The following is a 14143-nucleotide window of genomic DNA, read 5'->3' as shown; positions in this document are numbered from 1 at the left end:
ACCTAGACAATGTCTGATTTTATTTTATTTGTACTAATTAAATTTTTTTATTATTTGACCTGGTTTATTCTTGTCTGTAAAGTCTTGCTTTAACTGTGCCCTGTTTATTGAAGGAACAGTGTTGGGGTCATCCATTTTCAGAATCAGCCTTATTGCCAAGTGCGTACATACAAACAAGGAATTTGACTCCGGTACACTTTGCTCTTTGGTTTTGTTTTTGTATTACAGAATATACATATTTACAGTGTACAATATACACATATCTAATAAAAAGGTGCATTTGCAACATCTGTATGCTGTTGTTTTGTACTCTATTGAATGTTCAACAGAGAAACAGCCTGGGGGAAGAAACTGTCTCTGTGTCGGCTGGTTTTAGTGAACAGTGCTCTGCAGCGCCACCTGAAGGTAAAGCTCTGAGCAGTTTATGTGCAGGGTGTGTGGGGTCCTGTGGAAGGTTGAACTTCTTGAGTTGCCTCAGGAAGTACAGTCTCTGCTGGGCCTTCTTCTGAACAGTGTCTATGTGTGAAGACCATCTCAGGTCCTCAGAGATGGTGGTTCCTAAGAACCTGAAGTGGTCCACAGCTGATACAGTGTTGTTGAAGATGGTGAGGGGGGTGTATGGGGGTGGTGTTCTCCGAAAGTCCACCACCATTTCCACAGTCTTGAGTGGGTTCAGTTCAAGGTAGTTCTGGCCGCACCAGTGTACCAGCTGATCCACCTGCTGTCTGTATGCAGACTCATCACCGTCCTGGATCAGTCCAATGACAGTGGTGTCGTCTGCAAACTTCAGGAGTTTCATGGACGAGTCCGATGAGGTGCAGTCATTAGTGTACAGAGAGAAGAGGAGTGGGGAGAGAACACATCCCTGGGGGGCACCAGTACTTATTGATCTGGATCGGGAGAAGATGCTCCCCAGTCTCACCTGCTGCTGTCGGTCCGTCAGGAAGCTGTTGATCCACTGACAGGTGGAGGCTGGGACGTTGAGCTGGGTGAGCTTCTGGTGGAGGATGTCTGGTATGATGGTGTTGAAGGCCGAGCTGAAGTTTACAAACAGGATCCTGGCGTACGTCCCTGGGTGGTCAAGGTGTTGCAGGATGAAGTGTAGACCTAAGTTATCAGCATCATCTGCTGACCTGTTTACTCGGTAAGCAAACTGCAGGAGGTCCAGCAGGAGGCCTGTGATGTCTTTCAGGTGCTTCAACACCAGCCGCTCAAAGGATTTCATGACCACAGACGTCAGGGCTACAGGCCTGTAGTCATTTAATCCTACAATGGTGGGTTTCTTGGGAACCGGGATGATGGTGGATCGTTTGAGGCAGGAGGGGACCTCACATTTCTCCAGTGACTTGTTGAAGATTGTCACAACGACCGGCGGATCGTTCTTCGTGCGGGGAAAGAGACGAGGCAACAGGATGCAGTTGTGATGGCTTTTATTTGAAACTGCCGATCACATTTTCTACACACCTGTTGTGAACCGTTGGAAAATATTCATGCTATGCTTATAGGATTGGTATGGCTATGCTTAAGTATGTTTAATAATGTGTGAAATAAAATGTATTGTGTAACTTGGAGGCCTCCAAACAGGCTTCTTTGTGTGTGTTGGACTTAGATAACTTCTGCCCAGTGATAACAAGATATTTTTATATTTCTACATATGTAAATTAAGGTCAAAAGGAGAAAAACAGGAAGTGTCGAAAAGTCAGCTGAATGGGTGTCTGACAGCTCCAGATATGAAATCAGACAGTCGATTAAAATGTATGTTTTTTCATGTACAAGTATACGCCTTGATTTTGGAATAGAAACTACTGTTCTTGGGGAAGTAATCAGAAGTTTCAGAAGGATTCGGACGATCTTCTCCTTGTACAGGCATCTAAAGACTGCAGTCTTCGTGTTTCTTTTATTACTTTGTTTTTTATTAATAACAGTATAGGAGGTCTTAGCTTTACCAAACAAACGAGCATGCAGGAGTTTATGGATAACTCCAACAGAACACAGAAGCTGGCTTTCTACCTTAAGGTAGTTCCAATTCATACCAGCTGAAGGGGTGACAAAATAAGACAAGAAACAATACACCACAATAATTTCCCCCACCTAACACAAATAATAAATAATATTAATACATGTTACATACATGCAAATCATTAAACTAAACTAATCTACAATCAATCTAAATTTAACAATCTAACTCTGCAGAGCATTTCCCTTCTTAGTTGACAATGGTATGCTCCACCCCACCAAGGAGACATACCCACAGGTAAGACTCAACAATTAACCTGACATTTCCCCACATTCCCCCTGTCACAGAAAGATGGCCAGTCCTTCTGCCTGAAAGAATGTTTTAACTAAATATCACTATAAATGAAATGAACTAAACAAACAGCACTTATTCTATACATAAATATAATATCAATAAATAGTATCAATAATCACTTATAGGGATGGAGCCCCTAATCTCCATCACAAAGATCCTTGTGAAGATCAGAGTGAGTTGATTTGCACAGGCTTTCAGGCATGATGGGGTGACGTTATCAGGTCCTCCAGCTTTCTTTGTTTTCATGCGCTGAAAGAGCCTGTTTACAACTTCCTTGGAGATCTTTAGTGCAGGCAGAGGATCTAGGCAGGCAGAGATTTTGGCCAAAGATGGAGAAAACATCCCAGACTGCAGCTGGAGATGTGAGTCAGGAGGGCCCCACAGAAATGCAGGCACAGGAAGCAATTGGAGCTTTGATTTTATTGTCATCAGAGGAGCTTAACGCTCTTAATGATTATAGCATTGAGGATTGTGAAGCAAGGATTCAGAAATTGCTCCAGGTCATTAAGAACCCACCAAAAGACAGACAGGTAGCCGATGTGTTAGGACAGCTCACTCTTTTATATCAGCGAAGGGTCAAGTTGGAAGTTGAACAGCGTTTTAAACTACAGTTTATGCTGAATAATACTTTGCAGACAGCAGAGGCAACTAGGTGTGAACTGTTAGAAGTGGAGGAGAGGTTGGAAGCAGCCAGAAGGTTGGAGGTAGCTGAGCATAGCCAGGATACACCCCCATCCCCAGAGGACTGGGGGTGGAGATAAATCCTGTCTCACAGGTTGAAGCCTCTGAAGGTGAGCCGCACGTGCAACACCCTGAGAGAACCTTCCACTCAGAGCTAGAAAACGTAGAAGCTGCTCTCCAGAGACAATCTTCCCAAGCTTGTGGTTTTGCTCACACATCCACAGAGTCCAGAACAGGTATGAGTAGGCAGATTACATTCAGTGGTGCGGTGTCCCACCCCACTGTAGTAGACAACCATGAACAATACCTGGAGGTGGACTCACTAGAAGTAAACGGTTCAAGTTTTAGGGGCGAGCAACCTTCATACTTGACTTGCAGGACCCAGCTCTGCAATCCCTCATCTCCGCCAAGGCAAAATGAGAGCCGTCTTGGGTACTCAGGTGGTTCATACTGCCCTCAACCGCTGCCCAGGACCCGAGTCCATGGAGCACAGGGCCCACCATTGTACCATGAGCAGCCTCCAGTGCCTCCCCCAAGGGTGAAGCGTGATGCCCTGACACACAAGGGATGCAGCAGGATTGAACCTTCAGATGATGACTCAGATGGGCCAGCACCAATCCCTGAGAGTGGATCGTGCAGACGCCAGCTTGAGTCTCTTGCCCAAGGCATAGAGCGTTTTGACCCTAATAATGAGGAATCAAACATTGAGGATTATCTTAGGGAAGTCAAACGCTGCCTTTTAGACCTGTGCTGCCCATCAGCACAAGAAAAGCTGAAGCTCATCTGGAAGACAACATCCATGTTTTCATGGAGAGCCTGCCCCCTGCTGTCCGAGACCATTATTCAACCCTCTGTGAAGCTTTAAGGGAAGAATATTCTGTGTACCCGGACCGGGCCTCCACAGCACTTGGTGCTTTCGTTATCCAGCAAAATAAAAGCGAAGCACCCAGAGAGCATTACCATCGCCTGAGAGCCGCTTACTTCCAAGGTGGTAATGCTCCCAGCATAGAGGAGGAACATGTTTTTACATCTCTGTTCCTCCACAACCTTCGTGAAAGCGTACGTTACAATGTTACTATGTACTGTAGAACAAAAACCTTCACCATGCAAGAGATCCATAAACACGCTCAGATGGTGTGGGAAACACGTGCACACCCTACTGATGGATCAGAAGGTGAGGTTAGAGTTTTACAGGTGCACACAGAAGAAGACAGTCTTGCGTTAGAAGGCAGAGAAATGCCTTCAACCAGAACCCATGTTAAGAACAGTTTAAGGGAACAACATAAGTTTTGTCAGCGGGACCGGGGGGGTTGTACTGAGTACCAACCACAATCAAAGTTGTCGGACCACTTCCGGTCGAACAGACGACCTGACCATCACGTGAAGCCTAAAGGTAAACCTGACGGTAAAGGGTGGAGTTAACATGCAGGATGGAACCTGAGGAGAGAGATGGAGGATGCCTTCCGCAAGATTCTGACAGAAGCAGTGTGCCAGGCATGTGCCCAACCTCCACCATCATTAGAGGCAACTGACCATCCGGTGAAACCGGATCCAAAACCCCGGCCAGCATGACTAGGCGTGGACCCAGTCTCCACAGCCATCGGAGTCTACCTGCATGGATGGGGAGACAAACCTGGGAAACTCCAAGAACCCCTTGGGACTTCTCCAGAAGAAACGCAACAAACTATTTTTTCATGGTTCGTGGGTAAACTGAACCAAAATGAACATAGAGGTTACCTAAACTATCCCACCAGTATAGGACATGTCAAACTGAGTTTCCATTTTAAAACAGGATCAGAGATCAACCTGATGTGCTCAGTCTTGTTCGAGGAGGTGAGTAGAGCCATGCTCTCCCTCATTAAACTATTTCAGACTGAAGCTTGTGATGTAAGCATCACCAGCTGGGTGGAGCTGGACATCACACTCGAAGACATGGCTCTGGTGCACCCCATCTATATGTGCACATTGAACACAGAGCTTTTTCTTGGTGGCCCGGACCTGCTGGACAGGCTGGCCCCACTCATTGACTGCCACCAGGACCAACTCTGGGTCCAGGAGGAGGTGCAAACACCACTGGGTGCAAGCAGCAAACCAGTGGTGTCGGTGCCAGACATGGGCACCTCTGGGACACAGCTGCACCCAGCCACCCAGAAAACTCCTCCCAGATGCAGTCATGCATCTAATCTTTGCTCTTTAAAGAACCCAGGTTTGAAAACTTAAAACCTCAAAGTGGTGGAAGGTGTACACCTGGAAACCATGTTCATACCAGAAGTGCTTCTAGCTTTCTGGCTAGAGAAATTATCAATCAGTAGAGAGCTGTATGACCGCTTGTGCCAAGCAGATCCCCTTTTAACTGAGGCACAACACAGCCACACACTCCTTTTAGCAGACGGGCTCTGTCCTCTCCTTAAAACAGCCAGAGTGTGCACCTCCATTGTGCAGATTGGTATCAAACAGCTCTCCTATGCTTTCAGCATTGTTCCAACAGACCAAAGGGGGGTCACATTAGCCTACGCCCATTACTCTTCTGTAGGGGGCCATAGGAGCTGCAAAGCCACACTCCACACCCTCCAACAGATGGCGTACTGACCTCCAACGTCTCACGACACTCAGGTCTACATCAAAGGATGTTTAACCTGCCACCAGTTTCAGCCATCCCAGCCAATCAGTCAACCTCCGCTTCAGCGAAGGGGGGTTACATTACCTTGGTTCCACCTTCAGACCAACTGGATCGAACCAGCTCCAAAATTAGCAGGAGGTAACAAATTCCTCCTAACTGTGACATGAAGCTTCATTAAGTGGGTTGGATGCTTGTCAGAGAAAATAAATGACACCATCATCCCAGCTGCTGCTCTTTTGCTGAACCAGATGAAGTTCTACATCGAACTCTCCTCCCCAAGAACAGAGCTTGTCTCCATGTCTGGGAAAGGAGAGACCAGTGCGTAGGACCAGTTTAAAGAGGTGCATGTTTCAAAACTCCCACTAACATGCACTAACCACTAACAACTTTCTCCAACAGGAACTGTTAAAACAGGACAAAACCCAGAGGAGATGAAGTTTCGTTGCCATTTCCCGCCTGTCTCAAAGGACAGCGCAATGGAGGCGCATATCTGGAGAGACAAAAACTTGCAGGCGAACTTTTGCTCCTCAAGGCCATTCCCGGAAGAGCTTGAAAGCTGGAAATCTGTCTGATACGAAAAGATCAGAGGATTTATTTGCCGATCGAAGACCGTGCCACAACCGGCGCAGGTAAAAAAAAACGTACAGAGGTTCTATGTCCAAGGAGATGAGTTTCCTCCTTGTGTATGCAGTCGACTAAAGGTTCATCTTTTCCCCTCCTGGACAGAGGAGAAATTACGGTTTAATTCGATCACGGACGCGTGATCCCCCCCCCTCCATTTTTCTTCAGACCTGATCCATCCTCAACCTGTGGAGAGAAGAAATCAACTTCAAAGTAATTTAGTTCTTTTCATATTAAACCAGATAGGTGCATTTAGAGGTCTGGTCAGGATGAGGCAGTTAAGGTGATGTAGGATCACCAGTAGTTAATCTCAGGTATTAACTTGTTGCAATACTGATTGAATTATGTTATGCTGAGCTGTGTTTTGATTTGCTGCTGCGTGGTTAATGTTTGTCTGGCTGATCTCAAATCAGCCAGAAGTTAGAAGTTGGACTTTTAAAAGTTTTCATTCAAAGTAACTGCGGTCTGGGCCTCACCCGACCACTCTTTGTTCCAGTTTTATTGCTGGAGATTTTCCACTGAGTTCCCGCCTCAGAGTTTTATGACCCTTTTGTTAAAGATTTGGGGCGATCAGCTGGTAGAGGCTAAAGGGGCGTGGCCTCACCGTTTTATCAGCTGATGCTGCGAGCATGACATCAGAACAACAGGAGGATCTCTTTCCATTTAACCCAAATTACACATTTTATCCATAAAACTGCTGGTTTGATCTTCATAGACACTAAATGCATATATATATTTCTCTTTTATCATCATTGTTAGGTAGGCATTTTTATTCCCTTTGTGTAGAACGGTGCTTGTTAGTTAGGTGAAGGTTTTTGGACCAGAATAATGGTATGTCAGGATTATTTGGCTTCAATAAATCTTCATATATATAATTAAGAGAAGCGTTTATGTTTATTTTGTGCAAGAGTGATTTATCTGTCAAAACAAGGTCAAAGTTCCCTCACCTTCGGTGAAGTGATTGAATAAACTGTGACAGTTGGTGGTTTTGGTTAATAATTTGTAATTATTAAAGAGCTTTGGGCCCATGATCACAACACCAGAGGATATCTCTGATTACTATTCGTAAGTTATGAGTTTTGGTTAAGAAATAAACTTTTTTCAAATTCTGATTTTAATTTATAATTCTTGATGAATATTAATTAATCAATAATCATATTCCTTACAACAGTAATACCTGAACGGTTATTTACCGCAGCTTCATGTTTGGCATCTAACAAAAAGAGAGAAAAGAAAAGAAACAAATCATCCTAACAGGAATGCTGGATCGCACCTGAAACCCATCACCCCACCTGTCTTCCCTAAAGACTTGAGGCTGTTTTCTCTGCTGGACCAATAAAACAGATCTGATCACAGCTCAAACACCTAACCTGCACCTTCATTAAAGCACATCTGCATGGTAAGGCAGGCCTTTGCCTTTCTCTTAGACTTTTGCTTGAAAATCACCCAAGGTCCAAAGAAAAGCCTGTAAAGACCCTCATAAAACTGGAGAGTAGGTCTGGATAACAGGAAGGAAATCATGCCTTCCACATATTATGCACAGAGTTTATGTTTCTACACTATTAATGACATTTAAAGCCAAAAGGCTGCCAAACCATTTTATGCATCATGTTGAGGTGATGAACTAAAGCAAACATAAAAATGATCTGCTGGTTTGCAGCATCTCAGGCCTCCACATCTTTCACTTCAAATCAAACATTTCCCAGTTGACAGATAATTTAGTTGATAATGCAGCATATGTAACCCTCAAGATGAAGCCCAAAGTAGTACTTCCATCCATTTACAAGCCTGCTGAGTCATCTCCAAGGGTCGCTGTCTTTGCTGAGAGGTAGGTGCTCCATGGACAGGTCCATCATTGGCCAACACAGGGCACATAAACCTTCACACAAACAGCTAAGGACAATTTAAAATTACCTTTAATGTCTAGTCTGTCTACAAAAGCCCATGCATGCTGGAGACGAACATCACTCAGAATGATTTAACCTTGGATTGGTACGCAAATTATTTTCCTGTAATCTCTTAAGGTGGTTTGGATCAACAGATCTCTTGACTTTCTGGAGATCTATTTCTTTAGAGCACATTGCTTTTTCCCACCAGTTTCAGTCCAGTAACTTCCCAGAAAAAGGTTCCTAAGCTTAACGGATGTGCTAGAGACGTGTAAACTAAACAACAAAACTTGGAAAAAAACAGTTTTAAACTGGATCTTCAGGCTATCTGTTACCAGTTCTCTGTAACAAAGACATGGTTCTCAATTCTTTAGCTGAATTTACAAAAAAATCACATATTCTGAGTGGTCCAACGATGTTACCCAGCCAGTCGCTGGCTATTTTTAGTACGTCCACTTTGCTATTACCAGTATGGACCATCATTTGGTTATGGTTGAGGTGCAAACACACCCTCCATTTCTGCTACCTGTATGACCCCTTCTCTTTTCCAATGGTTATAATCAGTCTGACAGAGAGAGGTATCCCAATCCTTGTGGTTTTTAGTAGAACAATGACCATCAGTGGGCTCTACATGGACACACTTTCAGTGTATTATTTTACTTAGTACTCCTACACATAGCTCTTCTAAAATGGCCAAACTCTAACACACAGTAGTTTAATCTAACCTCCCCAACAACCCGCACCATTCCAACCCCTTTGTGAAGAGCCTTGAGACGACATGTTGTGAATTGGCATTATATAAACAAAACTGAATTGAATTGAATTGAAATTGAATTTGCCTTCAATTCAATTAAGTTGTATTTATATAGCACCAATTCACAACACATGTTGTCTCAAGGTTCTTCTCAACAGTCAGGTTCATACATTCCAATTAATCGTAACCATTGAACAGTTCAGTCAGATTCAGTTATTTAATCAAATTAGATAAAAAGTTTTTCTATCTAAGGAAACCCAGCAGATTGCATCCAGTCAGTGACTTGCAGCATTCACTCCTCCTGGATGAGCATGTAGAGACAGTGGACAGTCACTGGTGTTGACTTTGCAGCAATCCCTCATACTGAGCATGCATGTAGCGACAGTGGAGAGGAAAAACTCCCTTTTAACAGGAAGAAACCTCCAGCAGAACCAGAACCAGGCTCAGTGTGAGCGGCCATCTGCCACGACCAACTGGAGGTTTGAGAGAACAGAGCAGAGACACAAAGAGAACAAAGAAGCACTGATCCAGGAGTACTTTCTATGGGAAGGAAAAGTAAATGTTAATGGATGTAGCTCCTTTAGTCGTTTCATCTAGAAAGAAAGAACAGATAAACTCTGATCCAGTTTTCAAGGTTAGAGTCTGAAAGAGAGCACATAGAGTTAGTCACAGTAGAAGCTCAGTCAGTAGCCATGTCTAGGAGAGAGAAAGGTTTAAACACTGAAAGACAGGGCCATGTGGATCATCTGTAGAAGGTGAGCATTAAGTTGTTGCCAGCAGAAGCTCAGACGATTCCCCTCTCCAGAAAGGTGTCACAGGTAGACACAGAGTCAGGCCAGGTGTAGCTTCTAGGAAGAGAAAAGAGAACAAAGTTAAAAGCTGAAATAACAGCAAATAATGCAAAATTGGAGAGTAGTGTGAGAATGTAGCGAAGAGGGTGAAAGTGGTCATTATGTCCTCCAGCAGCCTAAGGCTATAGCAACATAACTACACAGATAGTTTCAGTTCAGATTATTTAGTTAAACGGCGCTTATTGACAACAATGTCGTCTCAAGGAACCTCACAAAGGGTCCCACTGATGGTCATTGTTATACTAAAAACCACAAGGATTGGGATACCTCTCTCTGTCAGACTGATTATAACCATTGGAAAAGAGAAGGGGTCATACAGGTCTTCAGACCTGCTTTAATTTTTTTCTTGGTATAGATTCAACATAATGTCGGAAGAATTCCTCAAAGGTTTTGGTCCATATTGGCAACATCACAGTTGCTGGAGGTTTGTCAGCTGAACTTCCTTGATGAGAATCTCTTGTTCCACCACATCCCATAGATGCTCTATTGGACTGAGATCTGGTGGTTTTGGAGGTCAGTGTACTACAGTGAACTCACCGTCATGTTCAAGAAACCAGTTTGACATAAAATTAGCTTTTTGATGTGGTGCGTAATCCTGCTGGAAGCAGCCGTAAAGGGATGGAGACAGTCAGTAACAATACTCGGGTAGGATGTGGAGCTGAAATGATGTTCAGTTGGAGATTATTGGTCCCAAAGTGAGCAAAGAAAATATTCCCCATACCATTATACCACCACCACCTGCCTTAACTGCTGATAGAAGGCAGGTAAGATACATGCTTCTATTCATTGACTACACCAATGTTTGAGTAGACCATTTGAATGTCACTGCTGAAATCGAGACTCGTTGGACGAGACGGTTTGAAATTTTGCTTTTTATCTTTTTAAGAAAAATAACATGATGGATTACAGTTGAAACCAGATGTTTACAACTGTAAAATAAAAATTATTTCTGCACGTTAAATTTCAGAAATGTTTTTTAAATTTTCTTCAAACTCAGAAGTTAACCTACACTAAGATTACTGAGACTAAATAACTTGGGGAAACCCAGGTTTGATGTGATGGCTTCATAAGCTGATTAAAAAGATTTGAGTTAAATGAGGCAAACGTGGATGTATTTTAATTCATCACCTCAAACTTATTGCATCCTTGTGTGACATGGGAAAATCAAATTAAATCCTCCAAGATAGACTTAGGGTCAAATTTCCAGATACCCAAATGTTCCACATTCATCTGTTCAGTTTTATGCAGATATAAACAGCTTGGGAATGTCCAACTATCATACTGTTATGAAAGGAGGCGGGTTCTGTGACCCAGAGATGATGTGAAGATGCTGGTTGAAGCTGGTAAGAGAAAGTCATCATCCACAGTAAAACAAGTCCTGTACTAATATGGGCTAAAAGGCCACTCAGAGAGTAAGAAACCCTTACTTCAAAAAAAACTTAGACTACAGTTCGCATATAGTTAGGGACAAAGACCTTAGTCCATAATGACAATCATTACATTTGGAGGAAAAACGGGGAAGCTTGCAAGCACTAGAACGCCATCCCAATTGTGAAGTACGGTGGTGGCAGTACCTTGCTGTGGGGGTGTTTTGCTGCAGGAGGGACTGGTGCACTTCATAAAATAGATGGCATCATCAGGAAAGAACATTAAGTGGAAATACTAAAGAAACATCTGAAGACCATCAGCCATGAAGTTAAAGCTTGGACACAAATAAGTTACAAAGTATCTTCAGTGTTGTGGAGTGGCCATTAAAAAGCCCTGATCGCGTGGCGCTGGTGGTGTAGTGGTTAGTGTGCAACCACATATAGAGGCTATAGTCCTCAAAGCAGCTGTTCCGGGTTCGAGTCCCAGACCCGGCAACCTTTGTCGAATGTCTCCCCCTCTCTTTGCCTCTCCTTCCTTTCTGCCTACTTTCAAAATAAAGGCCTCTAGTGCCAAAAAAATAAATAAATAAAGCCCTGATCTCAGCTGCATAGTTTATTGGGCAGAGCAGTAAGGTGTGTTTGAGTAAGGCGGCTCACAAACTTGACCCAGTTTCACTGGTTTTGTAAATTAAGCTAAAGGATCACTGATTGAAATAACCTAAATTTTATGCTATAAGTTAATTCTACTAATACTGTCAATTACCAAGTAAATGTATAAAAATCAGTTTCTTCATGCAGGAACAGGGTCACAGATGTCATGGTGTGATTGCATCATGTTTACTATGTTCTGTCTCTTTAATGAACCCCCTGTGGAGCTCTCTGAAACAACACTGAGCCCAGAGGATGCAGCCTGTGTGGACGTTTGGACACTAACAGGACAATTAACAGCGCCGCAGCACAGGGGATCTTCTGTTGTTGCTATGGTTACTGTTGCAGAGTCTTTTGTTTGTTACCAGAAAAGTTTTTGTTTCAGACTTCAGTTTGTAACCTGACATAAACTGAGTGACAGATTTAAACCCATCAGCTGTTTCCTCAGGCCTGAATCTGGCCGATGGCTTTGCTTTTTTCTTTGAATATTAACGTAAAACTCTAAATTATGTAAAATCTGATAAATCCCAACAGGATTGCTATAAGCCAAAGACATTTTGTCATAGAAATTTTCAAGACCGTCTTTCAAACACATTTCTGCCCTTTCGATCCCATCTGTTAAAAACAAGACCTAACACAAAACCTTAATGTGTCAGTTACTAATTAAACTGATTAAAAATACAGGATCAAACTTGCATGGTAACGGCAACAAGGAGGGGTCGTCAACAAAGGAAACCAGAAGGAGGGAACAACCAAAAACCACCAGAACTACCCAAAACTAAATAAAACAAAAAGAGAAAGAAACTGGATCTGAGACAACAACAACCTTATTGAACATCAAAACCCCCAGATCATAACCTTACTCTCCTTCCATTAGGTGGCTCCTGATGTCCCACAAGACATGGGTCCAGAAAGTGTGACTGGAAAGGGTCTCAAAGCAGGGATCAAACCAAACAAGGAAGCAGATGACATTTTAAGGGTTGTCGTGGTTGCCAGTAAGCAAGTTTTGGAAGGCAGTTCGGAGGTTAGCTAACTGCACAGAAAGTTCAGGAGGCCTGCTCCAGGGCTCTCCGTGCTGGAAGAGAATCCTTTAATCTACTGGGGAGAAAATGTACTGGCAGACTAGGGACAATCAGATCCAGGAGGGTCACAGCATTCAGCTGACCCCCTTAAAGGACAGGCACAAAGATAAACTTCCAGTGGGATGCATTCATCAACTTGTGTAGAGGAAGAGGTGTCCAGTGGGATCATCTTATTGGCGGGTACAAGAACAGACATAACAGCAGCAGACAGGTAGATCCTGGTGGTAGAAACAGAAGGTGGTGCAAGCATATGAAGACCTCCCTTAGTGGCTGTAGACCACAGATCAGGAATGACCCATTTCAGTAGATTTAGACCTCATGGACAGAAATTCAGTCTGAATCTTTGATTGTGGTTTTGGTCACATGATTGACTGAAACTGGAGTGGAATATGATGTGGGACTCAACTCAGGCAGGAAGCCGGACATGGTTCAGTTTTTTGGCCAAAGTGTGGGTCTAAAATATACTTGGGGCTTTTTAATGACTGCCTCTAGTTTTTTGTCTGGAACAGAAAGTCTGTAGAGCATGATTTTCATCTCAGGTCTCCTGTAACCACTCAACTACACCCAGTTTTTTAAAGACAGAAAAACTGGGAAGGTGTGCAGGAGGGCCATGCTTCGTGGTTAGAGGCACTCTGAACAAAAAAACCTCATTCACTAACATCTCATGCTGATGAAAATACTGATGTGTTTAATGTTCTGCTGCAACAGCATAGCAGAAACTGATTGTAGAGCCTCAGAAACCTCCAATATATATATAATTATATATATGATATATATATAATTGGGAAAAAAGAAGTTGTGCAGACACAGTACTCATAGCAGCAGCTCTTTGGTGGCATGATCTTCTAGCTTGGCTCTGCAGCCCAGTACGGTCCAGTACAGAGTAGTACAGGACTGGTAATTCTGTATGTGGTAATTCTGTATGTGGTAGGCTCATCGTGAAAAAAATGCCTTTTGATGTGTAGATTGTGGTGGAATAGGGAAAAAGATTCAAAGGTCACAAGGTGCATCTCAGAGACAGGAGAGAAAACCCAAGAGCTCCATCTAAGACTGTATAGGCCTCAGTTGGTGGGTGAAAGGTTAAAGTTCATGGCAGGACAATTAAAAAAAGACTTAACAAGTATGACTGTTTTGAAGGGTTGAACAAGAAAGCCTCCTTTCTTGGAAAACAAATATCTGTCCGTCTTTCCAGTAACTCCAAGCATTCTTTCATGCTGTTGATCTTCTGATGCTGCTCTTGGTCTCAGCTGACTTTAAAGGATATAAAGGCTTCATCATCTCACTCAGCTCCTCTCTAATGTGATGGTTGAAGCTGCAGCATC

This window comes from Girardinichthys multiradiatus, chromosome 18, assembly GCF_021462225.1.
Source record: "Girardinichthys multiradiatus isolate DD_20200921_A chromosome 18, DD_fGirMul_XY1, whole genome shotgun sequence".
NCBI classification, from domain to species: domain Eukaryota; kingdom Metazoa; phylum Chordata; class Actinopteri; order Cyprinodontiformes; family Goodeidae; genus Girardinichthys; species Girardinichthys multiradiatus.
Note: the sequence above shows the minus strand (reverse complement) of the source record.